This window comes from Dipteris shenzhenensis, chromosome 20 (genome assembly GCF_047967505.1).
Source record: "Dipteris shenzhenensis isolate YYH24624 ecotype China chromosome 20, Dip_SZ_1.0, whole genome shotgun sequence".
Lineage (NCBI taxonomy): Eukaryota > Viridiplantae > Streptophyta > Polypodiopsida > Gleicheniales > Dipteridaceae > Dipteris > Dipteris shenzhenensis.
Genome location: NC_141615.1, coordinates 45,317,374 through 45,327,124, shown reverse-complemented (window position 1 = coordinate 45,327,124; position 9,751 = coordinate 45,317,374). Strand labels below are relative to the sequence as shown.

At 46.1% G+C, this 9,751-nt stretch overlaps 1 pseudogene; it reads left to right on the top strand.

Moving 5' to 3' along the window:
- Positions 1-567: 567 nt before the first annotated feature.
- Positions 568-4,666, top strand: LOC147889728 (pentatricopeptide repeat-containing protein At2g13600 pseudogene; annotated as a pseudogene).
- Positions 4,667-9,751: the final 5,085 nt, after the last annotated feature.

Below are 9,751 nucleotides of genomic sequence, written 5' to 3'. Positions count from 1 at the left end.
AAGCTACAAGTATGCACAAAAAATAGAACAGAACTAACAAAATCATGACACCTAAGCAAACACCAGACACTTGGATCGTTGTGACAACATGTGGGCTACGCATGTCGTATCAAAACACCGCCGCCTACACGTTGGCTCTTGCAGACGGATTGTGGATTATCGAGCTCACTTGACGGTCGAGAAGGGCCGCATGTGGGTCTTCCCAGTTGGATTCCTACTCCCGACCTAATGGTCAGTTGTATAGGGTAATGGGCCGAGGAAGGCCTATCGACCAATGGCTGCCGCGAGCCATTGGCCGGGGCTTTTTTTCGACTTGAAAATGGCCGACAACAAGTCATTCCTCCACGTGTAGGGAGGCAAGAAAAAGTGTGTTCAGAGAGTTTACTTGCCACGGGCCAAGTCACAGAAAGGGCCAGCCATATTCCATTCTGAAAACGGCTTGATCCAACGGATGAGATTTGATCTGAGACGACCCGGGACCTTTTACACCTGCGACGGGGGTCCGGGAGAAAGGCCTCCCACGGCCGGTAGCAAGAATCAAGCAATGTTTTCTGTTTGGCACAAAACATGCTGATGGAAAGGCCTCCCATGCTGATGTTTTCTGTTTGGCACAAAAGCTTGGCTTTGCAATGTGTCCTACAACCAAGCTATGGCGCGATCTCTCACTTGTTGCATTCTTCTTCAATGTCGGCATCGTGTATGCGAATTGAGCCCCTCTCCTGTTACTCTAGGCACTGCACATCCACAATCTCGACTGTCTTGGATAGTTCGAGCCCGCGAGTTATAGAGGGGAAGGTCCTGCAATCGTTTGCTCAAGAGGCGCTATCAGAATTAGACACCAGCAAGGCCTTTCGTACACATTCATTCGATCTGCTCCACCTCCGTAATGAAGGCTCTGGTCCTGAAAGACTACATGCAGAGATCCTGGGTCAGCTGCGTCCAGACACAGACCCTGCTACGTACGCATCGCTTTTGAAGCGCTGCACCTGTGCCAAGGCCCTGTCTGAGGGCAAAATCGTGCATGAACACATGAGCAGGCGTGGACATGCTCACAATAAATTCCTAAATAACCTTCTCATCCGGATGTACAGCAAGTGTGGGAGCCTGGATAATGCACGTGCTGTGTTTGACAAAATAGTCCACCGGGATTTGTACTCCTGGAATATTATGATCGCAGGGTCTGCGCAGAATGGGAGCCTGGATATTGCCAGGGCATTGTTTGCAGAGATGCCACAGCGGGATGTGGTCTCCTGGACTGCAATGGTCTCTGCGTGTGCTCAGAATGGGCATGGCAAGGAGGCCTTGAATTTGTTTGGTCAAATGCAAGCCCAAGGCTTTGAGCCAAACAAAGTCACCTTCATCTGTGTTGTGGATGCGTGTGCCAGTGTGGCAGCCCTAGAAGACGGTCAAGTGATCCATGCTACTATTGCTTGCAAAGAATGGGAGTCGGACGTCGTTGTGGGGACAGCTCTTGTCAATATGTATGGCAAGTGTGAGCGCCTAGACGATGCGAGCACAGTGTTTTCAGAGATGGAACATCGGAATGTAGTATCCTGGAGTGCCATGATTGCTGCGTGTACCCAGAATGGGCATGGCAAGGAGGCTCTGCAGCTGTTTCACGAAATGCAGGCCGAAGGCTTTGAACCAAACAAGATCACGTTTATCTGTGTTGTGGATGCATGTCCCAGTTTGGCAGCCATAGACCAGGGTCGAGTGATCCATACTATTGCTGCTTGCAGCGGATGGGACTTGGATGTTGTGGTGGGGAATGCCCTCGTCAATATGTATGGAAAGTGCGGGAGGGTAGATGATGCAAGGGCCGTATTTGCAGAGATGCCACAGAGGAGTGTAGTCTCCTGGAATGCCATGATCACTGCGTGTGCTCAGAATGGGCACGGCAAGGAGGCCCTGCAACTGCTTGGTCAAATGCAAATGGAAGGCTTTGAGCCAGACAAGGTCACCTGCATCTGCATTGTGGATGCGTGTGCTAGTGTGGCAGCCCTGGAAGAGGGTAGAGTGATCCATGCTTTAGTTGTCAGCAATGGATGGGAGTCCGATGTTGTTGTGGGCAATGCCCTCATTGATATGTACGGCAAGTGCGGGAGCCTAGATGATTTGAGACTAGTATTTGCAGAGATGCCACAGTGGAATTTGGTCTCCTGGAATGTTATGATCACTGCATGTGCCCAGAATGGCCACGGCAAGGAGGCTTTGCAACTGTTTGATGAAATGCAAGTCAAAGGCTTCACGCCAGACAAGATCACCTTTGTTGGCGTTCTGACTGCTTGCAGTCATACAGGCCTGGTTGCTGATGGGAGGCGATTCTTTGCCTCTATGCATAGAGACTATGGCATTCCTCCCTTGGTGGAGCACTATGTGTGCATGATTGATCTTTTTGGGCGCAGAGGACTATTAGAAGAGGCAGAGGATCTGATTATCAGTATGCCATTTGAACACGTCCCTTCAGCATGGTTGAGTTTGCTTTCATCATGCAGAATTCACAATGATGTGGACCGGGCTGTGCGTGCTACTAGTTTCATTCTGTAGTTATGCCCATGTACTGCTTCACCATATGTATTGCTAGCAAGCATCCATGCTAATGCAGGTAGATGGGATGATGCAGTGAAGGTTTTAAAGTCAGTGATTGGTTATGGTGACAAGGAAGTGTCAAGTCACAATTGTTTGAGGTGAGAAATGTGGTCCATGAATTTGTTGTTGGAGACACATCACATCTTCGACACAAAAATCTACATGACGAGTTGCAGAGGTTTAGTTGGGGCACTAAGGAGGCTTAATATGTGCGTGACAATGCAGTGCTTTATGCTATGTGATGAGGGGACAAAATACATGTTTTACTAGCATAGCGAGAAGCTGGCTGCTGCTTTTGGGCTCATTCTCATTGCCACAGTAACTTTTATTTGTATATAGGATCCTTCGGTTTGTTTTCGCTGTCGTTCTGCCACAAGTTCCATTTTGAAAGCTGTTCAATGGAAATAATCACGGGAAATGCTGATAGGTTTCCATCACATTGAGAATGGAGTATGGTGTTAATTGGTGAGAGATTGGTCTATGCACGTTTGTGAAAAAGTCTTATGCTCCACAAAATATGCTCTTATTGTGGATTCATTTGTGGGTGTGGATTATTGTTTTGACATGGTATAAGATTGAAGAATTGAAATTACATGTGAAGAGCTCTTGAAGCTGGAGAAGGACGAAGTGGTTTCACATGTTCCCTCTCCCTTAGAAGTTTTCATGGATGAATAAGCTAAGGCAAAGAAATTTCTGGCAGGAGGATGTGAAGTCACAAGTGGCTTTTACAGCTCCCTCCTCTTTTAATACTTTTCCAAGGATTAATAGGCAAGGTGAAGAAATTTCGGGCTGTATGATTGGAATGAATCTTCTGCTGTCGGCAGCTCTGCTACATCTGACTGCTGCCAATTAGGCTGGCGGAATCCATAGGGAGCTTGCCTAAAGGATGGATCATGGATCCTCCCTTATGGATTTGACATCAGTATAAGCCACGCATGCCTGGGGGAATACAAAGAGGCTTCTCCTGCTCTACCAAATGGGACAATGCAATCAAAGAGATTGTGAGGTATGCCTGCCAAGCTTCCAGGTAAGATTGTCAGAAATACAAGCTAGAAAGACAACATGTGCATGTCAGCGTTTTCCCTTTGGGATCTATCCACGTGGATGCTTCTGTTGGAATTGCAGATCAGTGCCTTCAAGAAGCTTGTTGGTCTCTGCTGTGAGATGCAAAGGTGTAGGACTAAGGTGCAGTATTATGAATGCTTAAGAGGAGACTGCCTGTCGGGTACCTTCTAAACGTGAAGGAAAAAATAGTACAAAGAAAATTAGGTTGGGTGCAAGATTGTGAAGATGATCGATTTTCAGGCTCAGGGGTTTAGCCCGTTTCTTCATCACTGAATTGGAAAGAGTAGCTGGTGAAGAAGACATTTGAGATAGAGAGACCTACTGAGTTTTTATGCACATTATTGGACATGCTTAAGGATCTTATGTGATGTGGTAAACAAAAGCTTGGACATATGAGGAACTCATAAGGGATGCCAATAAAGGAATGATAAAACTGGCACCCCATAATGCTTAAGGACCTTTCTGAAATGACTTCTTGTGGGAAATTCAGAGATTTGTGCATATTATGCATATGGATATTGGATTAGCTCTCCTTTTGCGGAAGAGCTATGCATATTGGTAACATGAGTGCAGCATAGCAAGAGAGATGCGTCAATGCTTGCATGAATGGTTACAAGATGTATGCAGTATCCAATTGAAGGGGAACGGCTCCATTTGGTTGGCACCCCTTGGGAAAGGGGTGTTAATACCTATTCATGACCAAGTTTTGGCCATTTTAGGCTAGATTAAGGTCCCTTGGATCCTTACACACCCTCTTTTAGCACTGCCAATATCCCCTAGGTGCCTAGTGCATTAGCACCCATTCTTTATTCGGCCAATATAATAAATATTCACCACACTGGTGGTTCAATGATCCCATCAAGTGAACATCAATTGCTGCTGCTCCTCCCGGCTCCACGTTGCTCCCTCCCCCTCTCTACCTTCAGCCCAGCCATCTCCTCTACCTCTCCCTCTCCCTCTCCCTGAGCCCTTACCTTCCCCTCCCTCTCCGCCTACCCCCTCCCTCCCTTAGCCCGCCACCTACCTGCCCCCTCCCCCGCCCTCCAGCCCTCTCTTCCGGTGCCCTCAGCCCGCCTCCCCCCCGCCTTTCTTCCTCCCCCGCCCTCAGCCCGCCTCCACTCACCTCTCTTCATTCTCCCTTCCCCTCTTCCTATCCTCTTCCTTGCCCTTTCAACCTGCTTCTCCCCCCTTCCTGCCTGCTTCCTCCTCTGACTTCTTCTCCTCTCTCATCTTGCCCCTCTTCGCCTTTCTCATTTCCACAGCTTTTTTGGAATGAACGGAGCTTTCTTCTATTTGAGTTGGCCTTCTCACCTCGGTTGGTGATGGATCCTCCATCAACCAATCCTAAAGGACAAATTGATGTATGTGTGTGTGTGTGCCTATGGGCTTGGAGTCCTATGCAAGGAGTGTGTGAGTGTAGGTGTCCTAGAAGGTTCTAGTGACTTGGCAGTTAGGTATGTCAGGTTGGTGTGATGTGTGGATTTGGAGTGATCATAGGAGGTGACTGATTGAGATAATCATGGAGATGATTGTGGATCTGGGATCTACCAACATGGAGGCAGTTGCCTATATATGTAACCACTCATGAATAAAGAAGTGTTCATTGTGTTTCATCTTTGCTTCATTGTTCCATCTATGAACCAACATGTGGTATCAGAGCTTGTTGAGAATCCTAGTGCCTAGGAAGAGAATCCACGAGATTCTTTAAAGATTCTAAGAAGATTTCCTCTTCTTTCCCAAATGGAGTTTCTCTTCTACCTTCCTTCTTGAAATGCCTTAAGCCTATTCTCCACCTACAAGCCACCATTGCTCAAGCCCTTTTTGCTGCAGCTTTTCCTCGTTAGGGCGCACTTCCACTTGGGAGGAATTATGGAACTAGAGCTTCTACAACCCGTGCTGCTTGTTTCTTCATCTCGCGCCATTTCTCAGAATTGAGCTTGTTAGAGCCACCATTCCTAAATTGCTTTGAGGACAACTTAGGCGACCCTATGAGCTACTTGGTGGTGAAATCTGAGTGCAAATGGTCAAGAGAATGAGGAGAAACTGAAGAAAAACCAGTCGGGTTTAGAGAAGACATGGCTTTCATAGTTGAAGAAGATGCTGTTGCCCCGGGTAGTGTGACATGCCATTTCGCCTGAGATTTGTACTGAGTCTTCTACTCTTATGTACCTTTGATTGCGCAGTAAAAGGCCCAAGCTTGATGCTATGTGGAGTGAGGTATCAATCCTCCAAGGTTCCTCTGTTTTCTGCAAGCATTTCTATACTTTTCTTGAAGTTTGATGCTACACTAAATGCTAAGGTGATGCTTAAGGAGTTAAAGCACAGTTCAGAGATTCAGAGATTGCCTTTTTCAGTTCAGAGAATGTTCTTTGAAGTTCAGTTAATGTTGATTTCTTGACAACATGCCAAGTTCTCAAAGTTCTTCTAATGCTAAGAAGACTACAAGGACAAAGTACAAGGTAAAGAAGACTCTAGTCAAGAGGTTGTGGGAGAAGCCAACTGGTTATGCATATGCCAAACAAGTAGGTTTTTCTGAATTTTTATCTAGCAATTTGCATCTATATGGTGAACGTGATTTCTTTGTTCAGAAAGATTGATCTTTTGTAAAGGGATTAGACAGTGCCATTAAATTGGTAAGACCTTTTCAAATGGCCTCCAAGATCAGAATAGATAAGTTTGAGGGAGAGGGTTTTCACACTTGGCAGACCAAACTAAAATTTGTTCTCATGAAAAAGGGATCTGGAAGGTGGCTAATGGAAAAGAAACTAAACCTACAACTAGGGAAGGAGAAGCTTCATGGCTTCCTAAGGATGAAAAAGCACTAGTCATAATTGCTCTTGGATTGAGTGATTCTTTTATCCATCACATTGATGACTGTGAGACTGCTCATGCTGCATGGACTCATCTTGAGCATGTTTTTGGAGCACAGGGGAGATGTTCTAAGTTTAGCTTGCTTATCAAGTTTTTTGATTTAAAATTGGATAGAGGAGAATCCATCTCTTTACATCTAAATTCAATGAAGAGCATATTCACTCAGTTATCTGGCATCAAGTTTAATCTTGATGAAGATATTGTAATTGCTATCTTACATAGAAGCCTAACTGAGGAATATGGCACTATTGTCACCACACTCACTAATACACCAGAGATTAGTCTGGTGGAAATTGAGGCATCCCTCTTGGAAGAGGAAAGGAAAATCAAACAAAGAAGTGACTACAAAGAACATGGGGCTGGAAAACTTGGACATTTTGAAAAAGAATGTTATGCAAAGAAAAGATGTTCAGCAAACCTTGTGGAAGAAGCAGAGATAGAAGAAGAAGAAGAACCAAAGGATGTTAAAGCTCTCATTGCTTACAACACCTAAGTCAATTCTGACAAGGGTGAGGACCCATATGTTTTCTAAAGTTATGTGTGTGTGAGGTCAATAATGGTTCTCTGCCATGGATAGTCAATCCTTAAATGATTGTTAGTCTTTTTTCCTTGTTGGACTCATGGGGATTTCCATACATAATCATTGTCTATCTCCCAGTTGTAAACCAAGAGTCCTAGGAGTGAGTCACAGGTTGAGGCCATGTGTGTTGCCACATGATGGTGGGAAAGCCATCCCATGTACTATTGCTGAGGGATGAGGTCATCAATTTGTGGGGGGGAATGAAGGACAAATTAATGTATGTGTGTGTGTGTGCCTATGGGCTTGGAGTCCTATGCAAGGAGTGTGTGAGGTAGGTGTGCTAGAAGGTTCTAGTAACTTGGCAGTTAGGTATGTTAGGTTGGTGTGATGTGTGGATTTAGAGTGATCATAGGAGGTGACTGATTGAGATAATCATGGAGATGATTGTGGATCTGGGATCTACCAACATGGACGCAGTTGCCTATATATGTAACCACTCATGAATAAAGAAGTGTTCATTGTGTTTCATCTTTGCTTCATTGTTCCATCAGTGAACCAATAAATCCTTCTCCACTTCCACTAGCCGTGAAAACTATCACATTTTCAAAAGACAAGTTGCAGTAGCTCAAGAAGGATGTAGAGCTTGAATGCCCGACCACTTTGATCGCGGACATCTATGGGTCTCACCCTTCCAGGTGACAAGCTAGAGACTGGATGCTTGCGGCGCTTCCCTCAGACCTTACCCCTCGATTTAAAAATCGAGGTTTTTTACAAGTTGTATTTGACTCTCCATAGGCTGCGAGCACTGTACTCCAGGCCGTTTTCTATACCTGTGACACATGAAGATTTTGTTTGGTGCCTTCTCTCTAGGCTTTTACCCTATGGAGGAGGGTAAGGAGGCGTTTTCGCTCTTTATTGGGTTTCCTGGGCTCCCCTAGGTCTATTGTCACCTTCTTCATGTGATTGGGGAGCACTTCGATATGGTCATTGAGGTCCCCCTCCTCCCTTGGTTGCCCTTGACCGTTGCGAAGGCAATCACGTCTAATGGGGTCCCTAGAGTTAGGATCCTTACGAAAGGCCCTAACATTTCAGATGATCATATCTTGCTCTAGTGTCGGATGGATCTTCTTTCGGTAGAGAGTAGAGGTTGCACGTAGACTAGACCAGTGCAAGATCTACAAGACTCTTGGGCGATTCGCCAGGGATTGCCCCAAGAAGAAGAAAAGGCCCAAAAAGCCTTCTCGTACAGTAGCTCTCCTTCGCCCTCGACACTGGGACAACTCCTCCTCCCTAACCTAGGTAGGGTGGTGGTACTGCTTCTCCACGACAGAGCGCTCCTCCACAGAGTGCCCCTTTGGTACTGCCACCTCTTGCCTCCGGTGCCTCACGTCCCCCAGCCAGACCCTTAGTGCTTCATTGGCTCTTGGTTTGTACGCAGCCTCCACCCTCGACACTTCAGGAGACCGTCGTCCTCGACTTGTTAGAAATTGACCAACAGAGGGTACGCATAGCAGAAGACTGATATAATAGCCCACAAGCTCACACAGTGTTAACTTAATGTGCATATGATAGATGTGCAGACTCATCAATAGACAATGAACCAGCCATATAAAGAAACCACCAAAATAATATATTTCCGTCCAAAGCTATGGACACAATACAAAAGAGATAGATCCAAAGTCCCACCAATTGTGTGGTCCTCTAATCTTACTACAAGGTCCTCCTATCTTCCAGCTATCTCAAGACTCGAGCTCGCATCCTCCACCTCGAGCATCTGTAGACTTTCTGTCCAGCTCGGGGGGGTCACTATGTATAAACCCTCTATATCATGTGCGTTCAAGGCCTATTTCTAAAATCCCTTATCTAAAAAATTTTCATTAATAAAATGTACCCCTTTTCTATACAAATTTGTAAATTTTTTCCAAAACTATTTTAAATAGTCCCTTATGTATATTTATTTCTGTAAATTTTAGAAATAAAAAATGTCCTTCTGTTGAACTCACGTGATAGGGTTACATATGATGAGTGACCCCCCCGAGCTGTCCAGAATGATCCTCTCCACCTTGCTGCCTATAGATTAGCCTAGGTGGGTAACCCTTCAAGCTCCCTCTACAACTTCTCTAGGTCTCTTGGTCCTCTTAAGTATAGGCTCCAAGATGGGTAGAAGACTGCTCCTGCTGCCTTGTGTGAAGCCTGCTCCAGAGAATGAGTAATGAGGGCCTGGAGGCCCTCCTTTTATAGACCCCAAGGGCTGTTGACTAGAACTGACCAGACTGTGTGTAAAAACCGACTAGGTTGGCTGGTCCAACCAGCCCTATAAAAGGGCCTTTGCCAGGCCCTTTTGGGATGCTACTTCTACCACTGCAGGAGCCTCATGCAGGCCATTTGCATGCCCAATACCCTCGCCTTTTGTAGCGCTCTCTCACCCTTTGGCCCACCATGCTGTGCAATGTGCTAGCTTTATTCCGTCCCTATGCGCCTCTATCAGAGGCATGTTCCAGACTGCTCGTGCTGTGCCTCTGTCAGCCCTCTGCCATGCTGCTGTGCTACCCACATGGCAGCCCCTTTTCCTCTCTCTTGGCTGTGAGGTCCTGCCCATGTGGCAGCCCCCTCCCTTTCTCTTTTGTTGTCCAATCCCTGCCCTCATGGCACCATGATGCTGCCCATGTGGCTCTCTTAGAAACTAGATTCCATCCCCCCATGCTC